Here is a 23,598-nt window from a genome sequence, read left to right on the forward strand (position 1 = left end):
TGTGTTTACCCTTTTAAATTCCACATGTTAGGCTAAAAGGGTAAATGGATAACCACTGTGATTGTACTTCTATCTTGCGTGGTTAAGTACCTGAGTGGAGAAAGTCGAAAACTGACTCTCATAATAAGCGTGAACTGGTCTGCGATCAGATGAGTAGTGTTAAACTAAAAATTGATGGAGGTTCACTATGTTATATGAAGGGTTTGAAGTTACACAAACCAGGTGACAATGGTTTTTCACCCTGGTATATCCGAACATCACTCAAGCTCCTAAAGTTAAGTGAAAACATTAATGCTGCAAGTCTGATTGCGTCATTTCCTTGCACACTACCGCGTCCGGGCACCAAGGAGTTGGCTAAGGGTAACAGTGCGGAGGTCGAAAACACCCCTTGTAGTATCTACAAGGGGGCTCAAGCCGACGAGTGGTAACTTTCAGATTAAAACGGCCACACATGACTCAAAATTAAAGAAAGCAAAGCTTGATATACCATGCAAAGAACCAGCATTATAATGCACAAAAGTTTAACTATAAATACAAATATAGGATAGTACATTTACTAAAGAATTACATCCTTCGGGCACAGGGGTTCTATGGCCCGAGCACCATCCATAATGGTGGGAAAATACAACTCGGGGCACCTATGCTTCTTTCCGGGCGTCGGAGGTCTGGTGGCCATTTTGGTTGGCTTTAACTTAGGCCAATGGGCCATGGTCTTTGCGAAAGCCATCCAAGCTCCCTCAATGCATACGGAGCGCTTCAGGACGTCATTTAGGGGCGCGACGGCAACCAACTTCTACAACAAGCTAAAGTAGCCGCTCGACATTGACTTTGTACGCCATAGAGCTGATGCAGAGGTCCTTCATGGCCAGCTCTGCCATCCGATGCAACTCGATCAGGTGATCAGTTACTAGGAGAGGTTGCTCAAGGGCTTGAAATTGCACCCAGAACAACCTCAGCTTGGCATCCCCTTCCTGGGATGCATAATGCCTTGCCGCATCCGCCGCACTCTTTGGGAGGTTTGCAAACAAAGCTGGATAATGCCACACAAGGGTGAGCAATGCGAACCTTTTGCCACAAAAGACATATTGCAGTAAGTATCACTTACCATCCACAATTTGTTGATTTTGTGGATCTCCTTCTAGTGGCCTTGCCTTTCGATCCGTGCTTCGTGGATAACCGCGGTAAACAAGAACACGTTAGAGGCCTGATCCTTATTCTTCTGTTCAAGGACCTCACATTTAGTGATAGCATCCTTAAGCTCTTGCTGCACTTCAGCAACCCTAGCCTCGTGCTTGTCACTAGAAGACTTTGCCGACAACAGTTTGGCAGCTCCTCGTTCGGTCTCCATTCTGTTTGGCAGCCTCTTGCCTCACCTTGTTCAGCTCGGCCTTGAGGTTTTTGACCTCCGTGGCGACAACTGCAGTTGTCATAAATACACCCTGCACTTTAGGATAAAAGCAACAATACCTCACCTAAATGAGGAAAATAATGATAGTAGTCTAGTTCGAAATAACCTTGTGTGTCTTGATACCGCTTGTTGAGAAGATCAAGCTCCTCCTCGGAGCTCTTAAGCTTCCGATTCATTTCCGCCATCTCCATGACGCTGGGGGCTGCTGCCGAAGACGAGGCCCACATAAACAGTATATATGTGTGAGACACCTAAGTTATCGGATTTTGAACCCTCTCCCAGGTTTTTCTTTCTTCCTGCCAGAGTCTTGGGGGCTACGGCTCATTTAAATATTATAAGTGCTTTCTCCGCACTATTTGACTCCCGCATGAGTTTATCAAACTCACACAAGGATCGGGTGCTACTGAATATGGGGATTGCATATAAACCCATAAATTACAAATACTTTGTAATAAAGCATATTGCATAATTTACATTGAAGCCTGTCAGCAGGCTACCAAAAAATTCTATCAATCCACTGTCAACGGATGATATAATTTGTAAAACCGCACCCAAAAGAGTGCGGTGTTCTTCGGTGATGGAGGAGTATTTTAAACTTTCCTACATCACGACGAACCACTAGGTTTGAGCCCGCTCTGTTAAGGGTGGCTCTCGGGCGGCACTTTGTTTCCTACTTGCGGAGAAGCCTGAGTAGACTACTCCGGAGGTTGGAGGTGTGTGGAACTGTCTTCGGGGAGAGCTCGGGTTGACCGGGCTACCCCTCCTTGCTCGCCAGAAGTGATTCACTATCCTGCTCTTTGCGACCGAGGTGTTAACCTCGGCCATGATATCATCACCCCCGCACCTCGTGTACGGATTAGGGAGGGTCTTTTGGGATACCACCTCCCCTACCTCCTCGGTAACCGAGGGAAGTGTCTTGTGAGATGCAGTCTTGCTCTCTACTAGTTCGGTTGGCAAGCAGCCCCCTCTCAGGCCTGGCTGACAGGGAGGTCACGCGGTAGACTATAAATAGGAAATGTATGTATACAGTCAACAACAAAACCTTAATGCGGAAAAATGATATGATCTTCAGATTCATACCTTTGCATTGGTTGGTTGACCCTGGGGTTCCTTCGAGGAACCCTTTATAAGGTCTTAGACTCCTCGGCGGAGTGCGAGCAATCAACAAACACGGCTACGTTGGCCCTGCATTGCCTTTTTGGGGCAGTGGGAGGTAGATCTACCTCGACGTCTTCGGACGCTACCCTCTTCTTCGTGTGGGAGGACTCACTCTCCTCCCCGCCCTCTTACTTCTCTCACTAAAGAGCAGAAGGGGCGTGTGTGTCTTTGGATCTAGTGTTCGGAGGTCCTTTTGCGCATAGGCCTCCTCGGGTCTCCTTATTATCTTCCTTCTTCTTTTCCTTCTTCGTCGTCACAGCGTACGACTTTTCGACCAGCATGGACGTTAGTAAGGTGATTCTGGGGCCGTCGGGCAGCAGTGTCGAGAAGTTAAGTTTGGATTTCTCCAGCCAGATCTATGAATATGGAAGAAAAAGGGTTAAGAGTCTTATTAAAGGGAAATATCCGAACATAATTACTAACAATTTTTTTTTGCGGCCTCTGTCCTCTTCCTCGACCGGCCAAGTTTTTTGCGGCTTGAACATCACCTTCCATAGTTTGCTATGGGTAATGCGATTGAAGTGGTGCACGGTGACCGGGTCTTTAGGTTGTAGGACCCCATGGGGGTAGCCCGATGTTGACAAGGGAGGAGGAGGTGGCGTAGCATGACCTAAACCACGTTGGTTAGCTCAATCTTCTTTTTCACGAGATGGGAGACGCACCTCTGCAGCAACTCCACCTCCATGGCTAACCCCCAATCAAGTCCCTTCCTCGTCCATGATACCAGTCTCATGAGAGGTCCGAATCTGAATACGGAGGGTGCTGCCCACTCTGCATCTCGTGTTTTTGTGATATAGAACCACTCCTGCTGCCAGATCTTGACGGTGTCTATAAAAGAACCGTCCGACCATTTACCAGGAAGATATTGCTAATCATCACTCCCCCACAGTCTGCATGCTCGCTGCTATCTACCTTCGGCTTGAAATTGAAAACTTTCAACGACAAGCCAAGTGGGGTTGGACTCACAGAAAGGCCTTGCACACGATGATAATGGCCAATATGTGCATGCAAGAGTTTGAGGGGAGGTCATGGAAATCCAACCTATAGAAAAACATCAAACCCCTTACAAGGGGTGGAGTGGGAAGCCGAGGCCCCGGATGAAGTGGGGGATGAACACCACCCACTTGCCATCTTTTGGCTTGGGGATGACTTGGCCCTTCTCTGGAGCATGATGAACAATGTTGAATGATAGGTAGATGACACTTTAGCTCCGAGATGTCATTGTTGGTGATGCAAGAGTCCCCCCACTTGCCTTTAGAGACGGAGCCGACCATGATCGAAATAGGGAAGTGGTTTGAGGAAATTATCGGAAAAAATTGAGCTTGGGAATTTGGAGCTCAGAAGATCTAGGAAGGTGGTAGCAATACAAGATCTGAGAACCGTGTAGAGGCTGCGGTGACAGTTTTCATTTTATAAGCAAATGTAATATCAAAAGCCCCTTTTACTATGCCACAGGCCTCGCCACTACCCGATATATCATGTAGTTATGCGCGCATGGGATAGCCAAAATCATAAGGTGTATCCCCTAAAAAGCGGGGCACGATCTCCATATTGATGGAACGTGCCAATGAAAGAACTGCCTCGAACCGTGGGTCAACTTTTTGTAACTCGTTAGTGGTCATGACCGACCGGGACCTTTCACTAAAAATGTAACACCGCGTGTTTGTACCACATTGACACAATAGGTTTTTATAAAATTTGTAACCATTTAAAACTTTTTGTGTGCATGTGATGATTGAATTGGTTGCTATATACTTGTTTGCCTCTTTGGGTTTTATTCACAAATATTCCCCATCTGTCAAAACTCATATTCTTGCTCCAAATACTTGCCCAATGACCTTACCATGTGAATAGGACCTAAAACTGTTTTTGTTAAATATTATTTTGACCAAAAAGCTTTTCTTTAAACTAAGTTTCCAAAACACCCTGAATTGAGGTTTGTACTACAAGTCCTCAAATTAGGGTAGATGGATTGCCCCAAAGATTTTATTAGGGTCCTATTATAAAATATACCTCCTAAAACCACAAAATTATTATTTTAGAAGTTATTTCACTATCTTAATTAAATACCTTTTCTGAGGCTAGAAATTGTCTTTTATAGAGAAAAATATTTTATTGATTCAAAAATATTTGAGAAAACTTAGGGAAAATGAGTAGACATATATTTTCCATATATAAGAGTTTGAACACATGGTAATGTTCAAAATATCAGAAAAACCCCTCAAAACCGTTTCTACCTATTTCTAGCTTTTGAAATATTTCCGAAGGAAATATTATCAATTAATTCTAGGAAAATTCTAGCAAGTTAGATGTGGTATGTGTGATAATCTTTCTAAGTTAAATATCAATTTAGGTAGATTTGGTTCGCCAAAATATTCCAAAACCCTCTTTGTCTAGAATCAAATTTGAGCAACTCTACATTGCCAAGCTTCTCCTATCGCTCTCAAACATCGCAGGAGTGATCTAGTCCCCAAATAACGATGCTACACAAGGATGTGCATTTGTGGTAGTAGATTTTCTTAGCAAGATCTACAGAAACCTAATTTTGTTGATTTCTAGGGTTTTCATTACACTGTCAACATTGCTCAAATGAGCTCAAACCTTGTGATCCATCTCTATTTTACCCAACATTTGGTCCTGTTAAATCTCACAGTAAGTGAGTAAAGTTATCTTGCCCAAAACTCCATCAAAGACCTTCTCGCAGAATCTAACAACTACTGTTTTGACCTCCAAAGTTATTCCCCTTGACTGAAACTTCTACCACAACCTCTCTGAGACGCATATCATCTTCAATAGCAACGCAACGGCTAGATCCATGATTGAGTGCGTGAAACCCCACTTGCACCTCCCTAGACAGCCATTTCCTCGCTCTCTCAGCTTTTACTCTCTACTGGCCAACCTCTAGAGGATCCCATGATCCCCCCTTTGTTTAATCATCATGCAGCTGCTGGGCACTAGTGTCCGTGCCAGAGTGCTCCAAAGGCGTCATCGTGCCGACCAAAAGCGCGTTCTAGAGCATGCTACAGGACAGCTGAGAGTGGTCTTTGCTCCCTGCCCATCCCCTGGACACATCAAGCCCTTCCCCTCGCACTAGTCGAGGCACCTTGGTGTCAGTAGCACGCAGGTCTGCCGGCCCCCTGTCACCTCTCTATCTGACGACCTCTACAGCATGCGCCCCTAGTCGCACCTCTCGGCCAATGCGCGAGATCGCATGTGCAAAGTCTCCCGCTACTTCTCTCCTCTCCTTCCGGTCATGGATGATACCAACAAACACCCTGAGCCAGTCTGGCCATCTCCTGTGACCCCCAGCCTCGACTGCATCATCGTCGATGCACCGGTCCATGGTGAGCTCGTGCCCTGGCTATAAATAGCCACCCCGAGGCCCTCTCTCCCCTATGGAACCATTTTCTCTCCCAGTCATGCGTCAACACCATTGATTCCATCCTTCGAAGCACTTGTGTGTGGGATCGACCGGAGGTCTACCGCGTCGGGTCCACCGTCGATCTTCGGGTATAGCCCCTCTCTGACCCTCATTTTTGTCCCCTTGTCCCTCCCTTGCACTCGTGATGCGACCCATCCTATTTTCCGTGTTGTTGGATCCAGGGATCATCGACGACGACCACTTATCGAGAACCTCCACCGTTGCTCCTCCGCTCCACCACCTGAATGGTGGCATCCCCAGATACATCGCTGTCATATCTACAAATTTTCATTGTCTCATGCCAATATTCTACAACTTTCATATATTTTTGGCAACATTTTATATTATTTTTGGGACTTACTTATCAAGTGCCCATTGCCAATTCCTATTTTTTGTGTGTTTTTTGTTTCTTAGAAAATTCATATCAAACGGACTCCAAACATGATACAAATTTATGGAGATTTTTTTGGAATATATTTGCATTTTGGGAGTCAGAATCAATGCAACGCGCTGCCCGAGGGAGGCACAAGCCAAAATGACGCGACCAAGGGGGCGGGGGGGGGGGGGGTCACGTCCTCATGGCTTCCACCATCCCTTATGTCGGTTAGACATCCCCTTTGGCCAGAAGAAAGATAATTTTATGATAAAGGTCCCCTCAAAATTTCAGCATGATCGATGTTACGCATTTGTGGATATTTAAGAAATGGTGAAGGGCCATAAAATAGATCACGAAAACAGGAGAGAAACAGAGAGAGAGAGAGACCAAATCTGAGAGAGGCTGATGCCCTACGAGAGTCATGGCGGCCATGTACCAGAGGAGAAACCCTCCTCCCAGCTAGGGAGGAGGCCAAGGTAGATGAAGAAGGAGGGGGCTCTCTCCCCCCCTCTCCCGGTGGCGTCGGAGCCCCGCAGGAGCAACGATCATGACGGCGATCTACACCAACAATTTTGCTGCCGCCATCACCACCACTATCACCTTCCCTCATCTATCTACAACGGTCCACTCTCCCGCATCCCGATGTACCCCCTACTTTAACATGGTGCTTAATGCTATATATTAATATCCTATGATGTTTGAGTAGTACCCTTTTGTCCTATGGGTTGATTGATGATCTTGATTGACTTGAGTTGCATGGTTTATATTGCTGATGTCCGAAGTTGCTTTCTATGAGGCACACACATGAAAGATTCACGCTGGAGGGTTTGCAATATGTTCATGATTCACTTATAGTGGGTGGCTAGAGTGACAAAAGTTTACACCCAAGTAAGTGAGTTGTTCGCGTATGGGAGTAAAGAGGACTTGAAGTTTAATGCTATGGTTGGGTTTTACCGTAATGATATTTAGTAGTTACAGATGCTTGCTAGAGTTCCAATCATAAGTCCATATGATCCAAGTATGGAAAGTGTGTTAACGTATTCCTCTCCCTCATATAAAACGAGAATAATGATTACCGGTCTAGTTATCAATTGCCTCGGACAATCTCACAAATCCTATTACCACTTTTCCACACTCGCTATAGTTACTTTATTGTTGTTTTATTAAAGCAACACCTAACTTTTATTTCCACATTCTTTATTTCCTTTCAAACCTATCTATTACACCTACTAAGTACTTCTAGTTTCTTTCCCGGAAAGTAGTTTCATACTTGTGCTAGTTAAAGTAAGCCTTAGCATATGTAGATTTGTATCGGTCGATGATAGAAATTGAGAGAATATTAATTCTATCTTTAGCTCCTCGTTGGGTTCAACACTCTTACTTATCGAAAAAGGCTACAAACGATCCCCTACACTTGTGAGATATCACCCACTGACTCCATTCCCAACCTCAGCTCGCACCGCCGTGCCCTGCAGGGACCCCGGTGAGCATGGTGTCCCTCTGGCCAGAGGTTGACGACGGTCCCAGCATGTGGGCCCCACTCATAAGCCTTTGCCTCGCCATTGGTCTCTCCCCTATCGCTGACCCCTGGGCCCCGACCGTTAGGTTTGAACGTGACGCGCGCGGATTCGCTGACTCGCGTGGGCTATTTTAGCCAACTCGACCGACTCGGCCAACCGTTTTGGCCTAGTAGACAAAGTAGCCTTTTTCTTTTTCCATATTCTCACATTTCCAATAATTCCACACAAATATATAATGGTACAAATCTCATGATTCAAATTTCGATAAGCTTGTAATATTACCACTAATTTGATTACGCCCCTTGTGCAATTTTTGAAGAACGTTGTATACACCCTTTTATATAAAAACCTTGTATTTAAGTATTTTACCTCTATGTTAAAATACTTTTCAGCATTTTTGAAACTTAAAACTAAAACCTAATAATTTTCACAATGCTAATACTCACCCTAATATTTAACAAAAATGGGTTGACATTTTTTTGAGCGTTATATTTTCCTATTTACCTTATTTTTGCCCATTTTTATCGCAATGATAGATTGCGTTGTTGACAAAAGAGTTGGACCAGAAGACTTTGAAGACCCCAGAGACTTTGTTGAGGTAGGTAAGTAGCTCTTTGACCATGACTATGAAACCACTTCATGCCTGTCATAGGACACTTTATTTCTTTGCATCTGAATCATGTTGTGCCGGTGACCACCTTGGTTGGTTGTCTCTGATAACTCCTCGTTGATACTTACACTGAGCATGACCCTGCTTTCCTATGAGAGTTGTGCGGGTGGGAAGTAGTTAGGATGCTATGTAGCTGCTACCGAATGGGATGTGATTATGCATGGTGTTGGAAACAACAGTGTTTTTAAGACTTTTTTGAAAACCCCGTCGGGTGCCACTAAAGCCCGAGGGAGATGTTCTTGAGCTAGGTAACCACTTGAGAAAGAAGTGGTGTACCGAGGCAAGTGAGTGTGTTGTTTTAAAAAAACAGACTGGTTTAAATTGCGACCGTCACTCCAACCTTACATGTACGACCACGATAGCCCCTATGGGATGGGGCTTTGTTAATTACTATGGTCGGTACTAGCGGAGAACCTGCACTACTAGTGGCGGGACTGACATGGTCACTCTTGATACGGGGTGTCGTGCCAGGAAAGGATGAACATGGGTTATTTTTACACACACAGGGCACACCGTTGGTCCCTGCATGGCTGTTACTTGTGAGGTACATCATGCGAGCTGTGTGCCAACGAGTGGAATCCTCATTAGTATCATCATGGGAAAGGTATTGTTCTGGTACTTACCTCACGTATGACCAATACCGTGATTCATAGATTGACACGAAAGTTTCCCAAATTTTGTGGGTATAGTGTGCAACCCCTACATTGTAAAACAATTCGAATAGCCGTGTCCACGGTCAAGGACAGTGGGATGACTGCTCTTGGGCTACATCCATTGTTGCAAACTATGTGTGTGTGTGTGTGAAAGATGATAGTATGAGAAAGATGATGCTTGAGCTAAGTCAGATGATTTGACATGATAAATGGACATGAGATGTTCAACCCCTATTTATATTGACATTTGTAACTTGATTATATTGCTATCGGCTACCTCATGATGCATGCCTTCATAAGATATTGATCATGTCATTGCACTTAAAAAAATAGCCTTTTGCTACTCACGTGTTAATGCTATATCATGCATTGTTATTACCTCATTCCAAACATGGGTTGCTTGCGAGTATATTCAAACTATTTATTGTCCTGCCACTAGTTATTTAATTGTCCAGGCATGGAAGAGCAGTAGTATGATGAAGAGTTCGTTGGATAGAAACATGCAAACTAGGAAGATTTCCAGTTTGAATGCTTGTAGGGTTAAGGCGGATGCATGTATTCACGCTTTCGTTCGAGATTTCCGCTACTAGTTATGTTTGGTGTGTTGGCCTTTGAGGCCCTACCTATGTAAGACTTGACCTCAACGGTCTTATTTGTATCATACGGTATGTATGGATGTAAGACTGTTGTTATTCAGTTCCTGTGTGTTGAGGGAGCATTGATCTCTAGGATCACTATACACGTGCATTCGGTGACCACGACTTATGAGTCAGGGTCCCCACAGAGCTGGTATTAGAGCTATCCTGAATGTAGGAAGCCTTAGTTAGCATGGACGTTAGTTAGGATAAAACCCCTTTCAAAAACTATACCTAGGATCTATACTTAGCAGTTTCTGCACTTCTTACCTCTTCCAGTCTATTTTTGAAACTTTACTTACACCCTTCCCCTTAAACCTTGTAGATGGTTGTCGTACCCGAAGACCTCCTAGTATCCGACCTTCACCCACTCCTTGAGGATAGCCTCGAGAAGTGCCAGATTTGTCGATCCCAGTTTTCCACTACCACGAGCAGTGGGTTGACGCCACCACGAAGAAGTACCACGTTGATGTGGTCGTGAAGGCAAATGACTCCCCGACAAGGTGGTTCTTTCAAGGACTACATATGATGGAGACACTAGTATTAGTAGTCAAGACAGCTGCACGGAAGACACTCGTCGACCTTCGGTACATCATCCCAGAGATGGATGACGAGATGGCTACTCACCACTTTCCTTCTAGGAAGGATGATATTGACGAGAGTTGGACATTGGTTCCATCCAAGGGGGGTGGTGCTAGAAATATGCCCTAGAGGCAATAATAATTAGTTATTATTATATTTGTTTGTTCATGATAATCGTTTATTATCCATGCTATAATTGTATTGATTGGAAACACAATACTTGTGTGGATACATAGACAAAACACTGTCCCTAGTAAGCCTCTAGTTGACTAGCCCGTTGATCAAAGATGGTCAAGGTTTCCTGGCCATAGGCAAGTGTTGTTACTTGATAACGGGATCACATCATTAGGAGAATCATGTGATGGACTAGACCCAAACTAATAGACGTAGCATGTTGATCGTATCATTTTGTTGCTACTGTTTTCTACGTGCCAAGTATTTGTTCCTATGACCATGAGATCATATAACTCACTGACACCGGAGGAATGCTTTGTGTGTATCAAACATCGCAATGTAACTGGGTGACTATAAAGATGCTCTACAGGTATGTCCGAAGGTGTTCGTTGAGTTAGTATGGATCGAGACTGGGATTTGTCACTCCGTGTGACGGAGAGGTATCTCGGGGCCCACTCGGTAATACAACATCACACACAAGCCTTGCAAGCAATGTGACTTAGTGTAAGTTGCGGGATCTTGTATTACGGAACAAGAAAAGAGATTTGCCGGTAAACGAGATTGAAATAGGTATGCGGATACTGACGATCAAATCTCGGGCAAGTAACATACCGAAGGACAAAGGGAATGACATACGGGATTATATGAATCCTTGGCACTGAGGTTCAAACGATAAGATCTTCGTAGAATATGTGGGATCCAATATGGGCATCCAGGTCCCGCTATTGGATATTGACCGAGGAGTCACTCGGGTCATGTCTGCATAGTTCTCGAACCCGCGGGGTCTGCACACTTAAGGTTCGACGTTGTTTTATGCGTATTTGAGTTATATGGTTGGTTAGCGGATGTTGTTCGGATTCCCGAATGAGATCACAGACGTCACGAGGGTTTCCGGAATGGTCCGGAAACGAAGATTGATATATAGGATAACCTCATTTGATTACCGGAAGGTTTTCGGAGTTACCGGGAATGACGAATGGGTTCCGGATGTTCACCGGGGGGGGGGGGGCAACCCACCCCGGGGAAGCCCATAGGCCTTGGGGGTGGCGCACCAGGCCTTGGTGGGCTGGTGGGGCCGCCCAAGAAGGTCCTATGCGCCAAGGATAAGAAATCTAAGAGAAAGAAAAAAAGGGAGGTGGGAAAGGAGAGAAGGACTCCACCTTCCAATCCTAGTTGGATTAGGTTTGGAAGGGGAGGACTTCCCCCCTTGGCTCGGCCGACCCCCTTGGGGCTCCTTGAGCCTCAAGGAAAGGCCCTTCCCCTCCCACCTATATATACACAGGTATTAGGGCTGATTTGAGACAACTTTTCAAAGGCAGCCCGACCACATACCTCCACGGTTTTACCTCTAGATCGCGTTTCTGCGGAGCTCGGGCGGAGCCCTGCCGAGATCAAGATCACCACCAACCTCCGGAGCACCGTCACGCTGCCGGAGAACTCATCTACCTCTCTGTCTCCCTTGCTGGATCAAGAAGGCCGAGATCATCGTCGAGCTGTACGTGTGCTGAACGCGGAGGTGCCGTCCGTTCGGCACTAGATTGTGGGACGGATCGCGGGACGGTTCGTGGGACGGTTCGCGGGGCGGATCGAGGGACCTGAGGACGTTCCACTACATCAACCGCGTTCACTAACGCTTCTGCTGTGCGATCTACAAGGGTACATAGATCGGAAATCCCCTCTCGTAGATGGACATCACCATAATAGGTCTTCGTGCGCGTAGGAAATTTTTTGTTTCCCATGCAATGTTCCCCAACAGTGGCATCATGAGCTAGGTTCATGCGTAGATGTCTTCTTGAGTAGAACACAAAAGTTTTTTTGGGCGGTGATGTGCGTTTTGCTGCCCTCCTTAGTCTTTTCTTGATTCCGCGGTATTGTTGGATCGAAGCGGCTCGGACCGACATTACTCGTACGCTTACGAGAGACTGGTTTCATCGCTACGAGTAACTCCGTTTCTCAAAGATGACCGGCGAGTGTCGGTTTCTCCAACTTTAGTTGAATCGGATTTGACCGAGGAGGTCCTTGGATGAGGTTAAATAGAAATTCATATATCTCCGTTGTTGTGTTTGCGTAAGTAAGATGCAATCCTACTAGATACCCATGGTCACCACGTAAAACATGCAACAACAATTAGAGGACGTCTAACTTGTTTTTGCAGGGTATGCTTGTGATGTGATATGGCCAACGATGTGATGTGATATATTGGATGTATGAGATGATCATGTTGTAATAGTTAATATCGACTTGCACGTCGATGGTACGGCAACCGACTGGAGCCATAGGGTTGTCTTTAAACTAACGTTTGTGCTTGCAGATGCGTTTACTATATTGCTAGGACGTAGCTTTAGTAGTAATAGCATGAGAAGCACGACAACCCCGATGGGGACACGTTGATGGAGATCATGATGATGGAGATCATCGTGTGACGCCGGTGACAAGAAGATCGTGCCGGTGCTTTGGTGATGGAGATCAAGAAGCACATGATGATGGCCATATCATGTCACTTATGAATTGCATGTGATGTTAATCCTTTATGCACCTTATCTTGCTTAGAATGACGGTAGCATTATGAGGTGATCTCTCACTAAAATTTCAAGACGAAATTGTGTTCTCCCCGACTGTGCACCGTTGCGACAGTTCTTCATTTCGAGACACCACGTGATGATCGGGTGTGATAGACTCAACGTTCACATACAACGGGTGCAAAACAGTTGCACACGCGGAACACTCGGGTTAAGCTTGACGAGCCTAGAATGTGCAAACATGGCCTTGGAAAACATGAGACCGAAAGGTCGAGCATGAATCGTATAGTTGATATGATTAGCATAGAGATGCTTACCACTGAAACTATTCTCGACTCACGTGATGATCGGACTTGAGATAGTGGATTTGGATCATGTACCACTCAAATGACTAGAGAGATGTACTTTTTGAGTGGGAGTTCTTAAGTAATATGATTAATTGAACTAATTGTCATGAACATAGTCTAATGGTCTTTGCAAATTACGATGTTGCTTGCGCTATAGCTCTACTGTTTTTATATGTTCCTAGAGAAAATTTAGTTGAAAGTTGATAGTAGCAAACTTTGCAGACTGAGTCTGTAAAACCGAGGATTGTCCTCGTTGCTGCGCAGAAGGCTTATGTCCTTAATGCACCACTCAGTGTGCTGCACCTCGAGCATCGTCTGTAGATGTTGTGAACATCCGACATACACGTTTCTGATGACTACACGATAGTTCAGTACAAAATACTTAATGGCTTAGAAGCAAGGCGCCGAAGATGTTTTGAAACGTCACGGAACATAAGAGATGTTCTAGAGAGATGAAATTGTGATTTCATGCTTGTGCCCTTGTTAAGAGGTATGAGACCTCCGACAAGATTCTTGGTCCACAAAGTAAAGGAGAAAAGCTCAATCGTTGAGCGTGTGCTTAGATTGTGTGAGTACGACAATCGCTTGAATCAAGTGGGAGTTGATCTTCCAGATAAGATAGTGATGGTTCTCCAAAGTCACTGCCACCAAGCTGTGAGAGCTTCGTGATGAACTATAACATATCAAGGATAGATACAATGATCCTTGAGCGATTCGTGATGTTTGACACCGCGAAAGTAGAAATCAAGAAGGAGCATCAATAGTTGATGGTTAGTAAAACCACTAAGTTTCGAGAAAGGCAAGGGCTAGAAGGGATACTTCGTGAAACGGCAAAGCAGTTGCTGCACTAATGAAGAGACCCCAGATTAAACCCAAACCCGGGACTAAGTGCTTCTGTTATGAGGGGAACAATCACTAAGGCGGAGCAACTCTAGATACTTGGTAGATAAGAAGGCTGGTAAAAGTCAAAAGAAGTATATTTGATGTACATGATGTTGATGTGTACTTTACTAGTACTCCTAGTAGCACGAGGGTATTGGATACCGGTTCGGTTGCTAAGTGATTAGTGACACGAAATGAAAGCTATGGCATAAACGGAGACTAACTAAAGGCAAGGCGACGATACGTGTTGGAAGTGTTTCCAAGGTTGATATGATCAAACGTCGCACACCCCCTCTACCATCGGGATTGGTGTTAAACCTAAATAATTGTTATTTGGTGCTTGCGTTAAGCATGAACATGATTGGATCGTGTTTATTGCAATACGATTATTCATTTAAAGAGAATACTGGTTACTCTATTTGCTTGAATAATCACCTTCAATGGTTTATTGAATCTCGATCGTAGTGTTACACATGTTCATGATATTGGTGCCAAAAAGATACGAGGTAATGATGATAGTACCACTTCCTTGTGGCACTGCCGCTTGAGTCATGTTGGTATAAATTGCATGAAGAGGCTCCATGCTGATGGATCTTTATACTCACTTGATTTTGAATCACTAGTGACATGCAAATCATACCACATGAGCAAGGCCTTGTTTTCATTGAGATGAAACAAGATAGTAACTTGTTGGAAGTGATACATTTTGATGTATGCAATCCAATGGGTGCTGAGGCACGCAGTGGATATCATTATGTTCTTACTTCAATGACGATTTGTGTAGATACAAGAGTATTTACTTAATGAATCACAAGTCTGAAATATTGAAAAGTTCAATTCTGTTTCCGAGTGAATTTCGTCGTAACAAGAGGATAAACTGTCTACGATATGATCATAGAAATGAATATCTGAGTTACGAGTTTTGGTACGCAGTTAAGACAATGTGGAAATTGTTTCGCAGTTCATGCCACCTCGAACATCATAGTGTGATGATGTGTCTGAGCGTCATAGCCACACACTATTTGGTATGGTGCATGCTATGATGTCTCTTATCGAATTACCACTATTGTTTATGGGTTATGCATTAGAGACAACCGCATTCACTTTAAAATAGGGCACCGCGTATTTCCCTTGAGATGACACAGTATAGACTGAGGTTTAGAGAAATCTAAACTGTGGTTTCTTGAAATTTTGGGGCTTCGACACTTATGTGAAAAAGTTTCAGTCTGATAAAGCTCGAACCCAAAGCGGATAAATGCATCTTCATAGGATATCCAAAACAGTTGGGTACATCTCCTATCTCAGATCCGAAAGCAAAGTGTTTGTTTCTAGAAACGGATCCTTTCTCGAGGAAAGGTTTCTCTCGAAAGAATTGAGTGGGAGGGTGGTAGAACTTGGTGAGGTTATTGAACCATCACTTCAACCAGTGTGTAGCAGGGCGCAGGAAGTTGTTCCTGTGGCGCCTACATCAATTGAAGTGAAAGCTGATAATGGTGATCATCGAGCATCGGATCAAGTTACTACAAACCTCGTAGGTTGACAAGGTCGCGTACTACTTCAGAGTGGTACGGTAACCCTGTCTTGGAGGTCATGTTGTTGAGCAACAGTGAACCTACGAGTTATGGAGAAAGCAATGGTGGGCCCGGATTCCGACAAATGGCTGGAGGCCATGAAATCCGAGAGAGGATCCATGTATGAAAACAAAGTGTAGACTTTGGAAGAACTACTTGATGATCATAGGACTATTGAGTAAAGATGGATCTTTAAAAGGAAGACAGACGACGATGGTGATAAGTCACTATTAAGAAAAGCTTGACTTGTCGCAAAGATGTTTCCGACATGATCAAACAGTTGACTATGGTGAGACTTTCTCACTCGTAGCGATGCTAAAAGTCTGTTAGAATTATGTTGGTAGTTGTTGCATTATTTTTGAAATATTGCACATAGGGTGTCAAAACATTGTTTCCTCGACGGTTTCCTTGAGCAAACTTTGTATGTGATACAACCAGAAGGTTTTGTCGATCCTAAAGATACTAACAAGTATGCAAGCTCCAACGATCCTTCAATGGACTGGTGCAAGCATCTCGGAGTTGGAATATACACTTTGATGAGAAGATCAAAGATTTTGGGTTTGTACAAGGTTTATGAGAAACTTGTATTTCCAAAGAAGTGAGTGGGAGCACTATAGAATTTCTGATAAGTATATGTGTTTGACATATTGTTGATCAGAAGTAATGTAGAATTGCTGTGAAGCATAAAAGGTTGTTTGAAAGGAGTTTTTCAAAGGAATACCTGGATTGAGCTACTTGAACATTGAGCATCAAGATCTATGGAGATAGATCAAAACGATTAATAGAAGTTTCAACAAGATGCATGCCTTGACAAGTTTTTGAAGGAATTCGAAATAGATCGGCAAAGAAGGAGTTCTTGACTATGTTGTAAGGTGTGAATTTGAGTAAGACTCAAAACCCGACCACGGCAGAATAAAGAGAATAGACGAAGGTCGTCTTCTATGCCTTAGCCGTAGACTCTAAAGTATGCCATGCTGAGTACCGCACCTGATGTGTGCCTTGCAGCAAGTCTGTTAAGAGGTACACAGAGTGATCCATGATTGAATCACTGATCAGCGGTCAAAGTTACCCTTAGTAACTAAATAGACTAAGGAATTTTTCTCGATTATGGAGGTGGTTAAAGAGTTCGTCGTAAAGGGTTACGTCAATGCAAGCTTTGACACTAACCCGAATAACTTTGAGTAGTGAAACGGATTCGTATAGTAGATTAGATATTTGGAGCATTTCCGAATAGCATGTAGTAGCAACATCTATAAGATGACATAAAGATTTGTAAAGAACGCACGGATCTGAAAGTTTCAGAACCATTGACTAAAACCTCTCTCACGAGCAAGACGTGATCAGATCCCAGAACTATATGGGTGTTGGATTCGTTGAAATCACATGGTGATGTGAACTAAATTATTGACTCTAGTGCAAGTGGGAGACTGTTGGAAATATGCCCTAGAGGCAATAATAATTAGTTATTATTATATTTCTTTGTTCATGATAATCGTTTATTATCCATGCTATAATTGTATTGATTGGAAACACAATACTTGTGTGGATACATAGACAAAACACTGTCCCTAGTAAGCCTCTAGTTGACTAGCTCGTTGATCAAAGATGGTCAAGGTTTCCTGGCCATAGGCAAGTGTTGTTACTTGATAACGGGATCACATCATTAGGAGAATCATGTGATGGACTAGACCCAAACAAATAGACGTAGCATGTTGATCGTATCATTTTGTTGCTACTGTTTTCTGCGTGTCAAGCATTTGTTCCTATGACCATGAGATCATATAACTCACTGGCACCGGAGGAATACTTTGTGTGTATCAAACGTCGCAACGTAAATGGGTGACTATAAAGATGCTCTACAGGTATCTCCGAAGGTGTTCGTTGAGTTAGTATGGATCGAGACTGGGATTTGTCACTCCGTGTGACGGAGAGGTATCTCGGGGCCCACTCGGTAATACAACATCACACACAAGCCTTGGAAGCAATGTGACTTAGTGTAAGTTGCGAGATCTTGTATTACGGAACGAGTAAAGAGACTTGCCGGTAAACGAGATTGAAATAGGTATGCGGATACTGACGATCAAATCTCGGGCAAGTAACATACCGAAGGACAAAGGGAATGACATACGGGATTATATGAATCCTTGGCACTGAGGTTCAAACGATAAGATCTTCGTAGAATATGTGGGATCCAATATGGGCATCCAGGTCCCGCTATTGGATATTGACCGAGGAGTCACTCGGGTCATGTCTGCATAGTTCTCGAACCCGCGGGGTCTGCACACTTAAGGTTCGACGTTGTTTTATGCGTATTTGAGTTATATGGTTGGTTACCGAATGTTGTTCGGAGTCCCGGATGAGATCACAAACATCACGAGGGTTTCCGGAATGGTCCGGAAACGAAGATTGATATATAGGATGACCTCATTTGATTACCGGAAGGTTTTCGGAGTTACCGGGACTGTACCGGGAATGACGAATGGGTTCCGGGTGTTCACCGGGGGGGGGGGGACCAACCCCGGGGAAGCCCATAGGCCTTGGGGGTGGCGCACCAGCCCTTGGTGGGCTGGTGGGGCAGCCCAAGAAGGCCCTATGCGCCAAGGATAAGAAATCAAAAAGAAAGAAAAAAAGGGAGGTGGGAAAGGAGAGAAGGACTCCACCTTCCAATCCTAGTTGGATTAGGTTTGGAAGGGGAGGACTTCCCCCCTTGGCTCGGCCGACCCCCTTGGGGCTCCTTGAGCCTCAAGGAAAGGCCCCTCCCCTCCCACCTATATATACAGATGTATTAGGGCTGATTTGAGACAACTTTTCAAAGGCAGCCCGACCACATACCTCCACGGTTTTACCTCTAGATCGCGTTTCTGCGGAGCTCGGACGGAGCCCTGCCGAGATCAAGATCACCACCAACCTCCGGAGCACCGTCACGCTGCCGGAGAACTCATCTACCTCTCCGTCTCTCTTGCTGGATCAAGAAGGCCGAGATCATCGTCGAGCTGTACGGGTGCTGAACGCGGAGGTGCCGTCCGTTCGGCACTAGATCGTGGGACGGATCGCGGGACGGTTCGTGGGACGGTTCGCGGGGCGGATCGAGGGATGTGAGGACGTTCCACTACATCAACCACGTTCACTAACGTTTCTGCTGTGCGATCTACAAGGGTACGTAGATCGGAAATCCCCTCTCATAGATGGACATCACCATGATATGTCTTCGTGCGCGTAGGAAATTTTTTGTTTCCCATGCAATGTTCCCCAACAGGTGGAACACCACTCATGTTCCAGACCTACTTCAGCCTCTCCCCCGATAGTCTGGATCAAAATCTGATTAAGGTGTCCATGAAGTTCCGCGAGGAACTTCACAAATCCCGTGAGCTACTTCAACTAGCCAAGATGAAGCCAGACAGGATCAAGAAGGATGGATCCCTCGAAGGAGAACCAGCCATCGCTTACAGAGGAGGAGTACCCCCAGCTAGAGATGCACCCACACGTCGTCACCGCATGAGTGTGAAGGAGTATCGTGCGCTCTTCACTGACCCACCGGCGAAGCATCATTGGGATGGACCTCCTCATCCTCTGACTCCTCGACCAGAGACGATGCCCATAAGGATGATGACCATGAGGAAGACCCTGAGGAGCGTGTACGAGACCGAGCACTCCACCACTTGAGTCCAAGAACCCGTAGGGTAGGATAAGTCATATATCCCTCGTGCGAAGTCGAGACTGTGTAATGGTTCATATGAAACCTTGTGTGCTTGTTGTTTGTTTTGTTGTTTGTGTTTCGATGTAAGTCGAGCTTTTGCCTTGGGCAACAGGTAAGCGACTACATCTCATATCTTATCCTAATGATATTTGTTGGGTCTTTCCACTTTTGTTTTATCACACTTGCACCTTACCAACCCCCTTAGGAGAGTTTTCCTCTTGTTTCTTTTCCTCATGTCTATTCTAGTCGTTGACTTGGCTGCTTCTAACAGGATGGTGACTGCAACCCACACTAGCACTTTTGCCAACCCTAGCGTCGGCAAGTCTAGCCAGTAGCTGGAGCTGGTGGGTCTGCTCTAGCTCAAGATCACCAGGAGTAGCGCAAGGTGACATTCCCTCGCCGTGACCTTGCTACTACAACAAAAGACCTTCCAACGGCGCCAGAAATAGGTGTGTCGATGGCACAAGGAATCCTTCCGCTACGGCTATGCCTTAAGGGACTTCCTAGGCAAATATGCAAAGGATTTCCCCCGTGGCCTTGGAGCCTTGCGTTGGTGTTCCCTCGAAGCGAAAAGGGTGATGTAGCGCAGCGATGGTAAGTATTTCCCTCAGTTTGAGAACCAAGGTATCGATCCAGTGAAGGAGTATCACAAGGGCCTGCACAAACACAAAGAACCTGCTCCCAACGCTATAAAGGGGTCGTCAATCCCTTATAGATTGTTCGCCAAGTGAGAACTAAAAGCAACAAAGTAACAAAGCAAAGTGAAAGCGGAGGTGTAAGCAATAGATGTGAATAGACCCCGGGGCCGTAGTGTTTACTCGTGGCTTCTCTCATGAAAGCAAGTAGATGGTGGGTGAACAAATTACTGTCGAGCAATTGATAGAACCGCGCAAAGTCGTGACGATATCCATGGCAATGATTATATCTATAGGCATCACATCCAAAACAAGTAGACCGATACTTTCTGCATCTACTACTATTACTCCACATGTCGACCGCTATCCAGCATGCATCTAGTGTATTAAGTCCAAAAGAACAGAGTAGCGCCTTAAGCAAGATGACATGATGTAGATGGACAATCTCATATCAACGACAGAGCCCACCTTGTTACCCTTGATGGCAACTGCTCAATGTGTGCCTTGCTGCCCCTACTGTCACTAGGAAAGGTCACCACATGGTAAGAACCCAAAACCAAGCACTTCTCCCATTGCAAGAATCATAGATCTAGTTGGCCAAACAAAACCCAAGACTTAGAGAGACTTACAAGGATATCAAATCATGCATATAAGAAATCAGCAAAGACTCAAATATATATCATAGATAATCTAATCACAAATCCACAATTCATCAGATCTCGACAAACACACCGCCAAAGAAGATTACATCGGATAGATCTCCATGAAGATCATGGAGAACTTTGTATTGAAGATCCAAGAGAGAGAAGAAGACATCTAGCTACTAACTACAAACCCGTAGGTTTGAAGTGAACTACTCACGAGTCATTGGAGGGGCGATGACGATGATGAAGAAGCCCTCCAACTCCAAAGTCCCCTCCGGCAGGGCACCGGGAAGGGTCTCCAGATGAGATGTCGCGGATACGGAAGCTTGCGGCGGCGGAAAAGTATTTTCGTGGATCCCCTGATTTTTTGCTGTATTTTAGGGAATATATAGGCCCAAGATCTAGGTCAGGGGGCGCCAGGGAGGCCACAAGCCCTGCCACCGCCGCCTCCCCTGGTGGCGGAGTGGGGGCTTGTGGGCTCCCTGCATCCCTCCTGGCTTGGTCCACAGGCCCACTGATCTTCTTCCGTTCGGGAAAAAATTATTTTGGGGATTTTATTCTGTTTGGACTCCGTTTAAAAATCAGATCTGAAAAGAGCCAAAAACACAAAAAAAACAGGAACTGGCACTTGGCACTGAATTAATAAGTTAGTCACCAAAAAGATATAAAAGGTACATAAAACATCCAAAAATGACACGATAACAGCATGAAACCATAAAAAATTATAGATACTTTTGAGACGTATCAGACCTCCACCATAGAACATGACTATAGGTTAGTTTATCCAAGTTATCTAGGAGGAACGCCAAGCCATCGGCTGCTAGGCAACATATGGCTCAAGCCCTTGTGAACAACCAACAACAAGGCATGAATGGCAATGGCTGTTCCACTCTGTCAGAGTTCATGAGCAATTCACCCCAACCTTCATCGAGACTACTGAACCTCTGGATGCTGATGACTGGATCCGCACCATCAAGGACCCCCTTCCAATTTTCAACTGCAATGATGATCGTGAAAAGGTTCTCTATGCCTCTCACTGCCATAGAGGTACCACCGGTGCTTGGTGGGATGGGTTCAAGGTCATGCAAGGCGACCGTGTGATTACCTGGGCTGATTTCAAGCAAGGATTCCGCACAAGCCACATTACTTTTAGGATTATGGGTACCAAGAAGCGGTAATTTCGAGCACTGAAGGAAGGAAGTGGCTCTATCAACGAGTACGTGAAGAAGTCCAACCTCCTGTGAAGGTATGCACCTGAGGACGTCAACACTAAGGTAGCCAAGATAGAACGCTTCATGTAAGGGCTCTAGCAAGCATTGCAGTATCAGCTTATTATCTGCGACTGCCAGACTTTCTTCGAGCTGGTGAACAAGGCCCTCATGATTGAAGAAAAGTGTTGTGCCATGGAAGACATTCACAAGCACAAGATGATCAACAAGGGCCGTTCCAGCAACCAAAAGCCTCGCCCATGGCAACCAGCCCAAGTGAAGAGAACCTATCAGCCTCAGCAAACCACGACTCATGCACGTCGTCCGAGCTACCATCCTCAGGAGTATGCCAATCCAAGACCAGCTTACCACAATCCCAACAACAATAGTGCCAACAAGAACTACAACTCGAGTCAAGTCACTTGTTTCAGATGCGGTTAGCCGGGGCGCATCTCTAGGAAGTGCCCCAGCAAGAAACCTGATGCACCACGGCCCAATGCGCCAAACCAAGGACAAGGCCATGGAGCACCACCCATGAACCAAGCACCCTATGACCAGTCGAACAATGGAAAGGTTCGTGTGAATCATGTCACCGCTGAGGAAGGCCAGGAAGACCTGGATGTTATACTTGGTACGTTCCTTGTCAACTCAACCCCATCAACAATTTTGTTTGATTATGGTGCTTCACATTCTTTTTATTACACAAAAGTTTGCATGAGAGATTGGTATGAACTTACACCTCTAGAAAGTCATATGTTGGTACAAACCCCGGCTGCAGTATTAAGGACCACGATAGGATGTAAGGGAGTTGGGATTGACATCAACAGGGTAGTCTTCCAAGCAGACCTCATAGTTTTTGATTCATGAGGCTTGGACGTCATCCTTAGCATGAATTGGTTAACCAAGCATCAAGTCTTGCTAGACTACACCAAGTGAACTATTACCATGACTAATACCCAAGGAGTTGAAGTCAAGTATGCTCCCAACCCTGCCTTCGCTCAAGCCCCTTAGGTCAATTGTTTGTCCGGAATTGAGTTGGATCAAGTGCGAGTGGTACGTGAATACACATATGTCTTTCGTGATGATCTGCCAGAATGCCGAGTGAACATGACATTGAGTTCATTATTGAGCTAATGCGTGGAGCATGACCCATCTATAAGAAGCCCTGTAGAATGGGATGTGAAGAGTCGGCTGAACTAAAGAAGAAACTAGTTGAGCATCTCAGAAAATGGTTTATTCGCCCTAGTGCCTCTCCTTGGGGATCACCTATTCTATTTATGTCATAGAGGGACAGAACTATCCGACTCTGTGTCTATTACCGTTCTCTCAATGAAGTCAAAATAATGAACAAGTAACCACTCCCCAAGATTTAATACATCTTTGATCAACTGAATGGTGCCAACGTGTTCTCCAAGATCGACCTCAGGTCTGGGTACTACCAGTTGAATATCAGACCCCAAGATATTTTGAAGACGGAATTTGTGACCACGTATGGCAT

At 45.0% G+C, this 23,598-nt stretch overlaps 1 pseudogene; it reads right to left on the minus strand.

The window, feature by feature from the left end:
* Positions 1-803: 803 nt before the first annotated feature.
* The window catches only part of LOC123398921, a 32,984-nt pseudogene continuing 10,189 nt past the window's right edge, over positions 804-23,598 (minus strand).

The sequence above is a fragment of the Hordeum vulgare genome, chromosome 1H (assembly GCF_904849725.1).
Source record: "Hordeum vulgare subsp. vulgare chromosome 1H, MorexV3_pseudomolecules_assembly, whole genome shotgun sequence".
NCBI lineage: Eukaryota > Viridiplantae > Streptophyta > Magnoliopsida > Poales > Poaceae > Hordeum > Hordeum vulgare.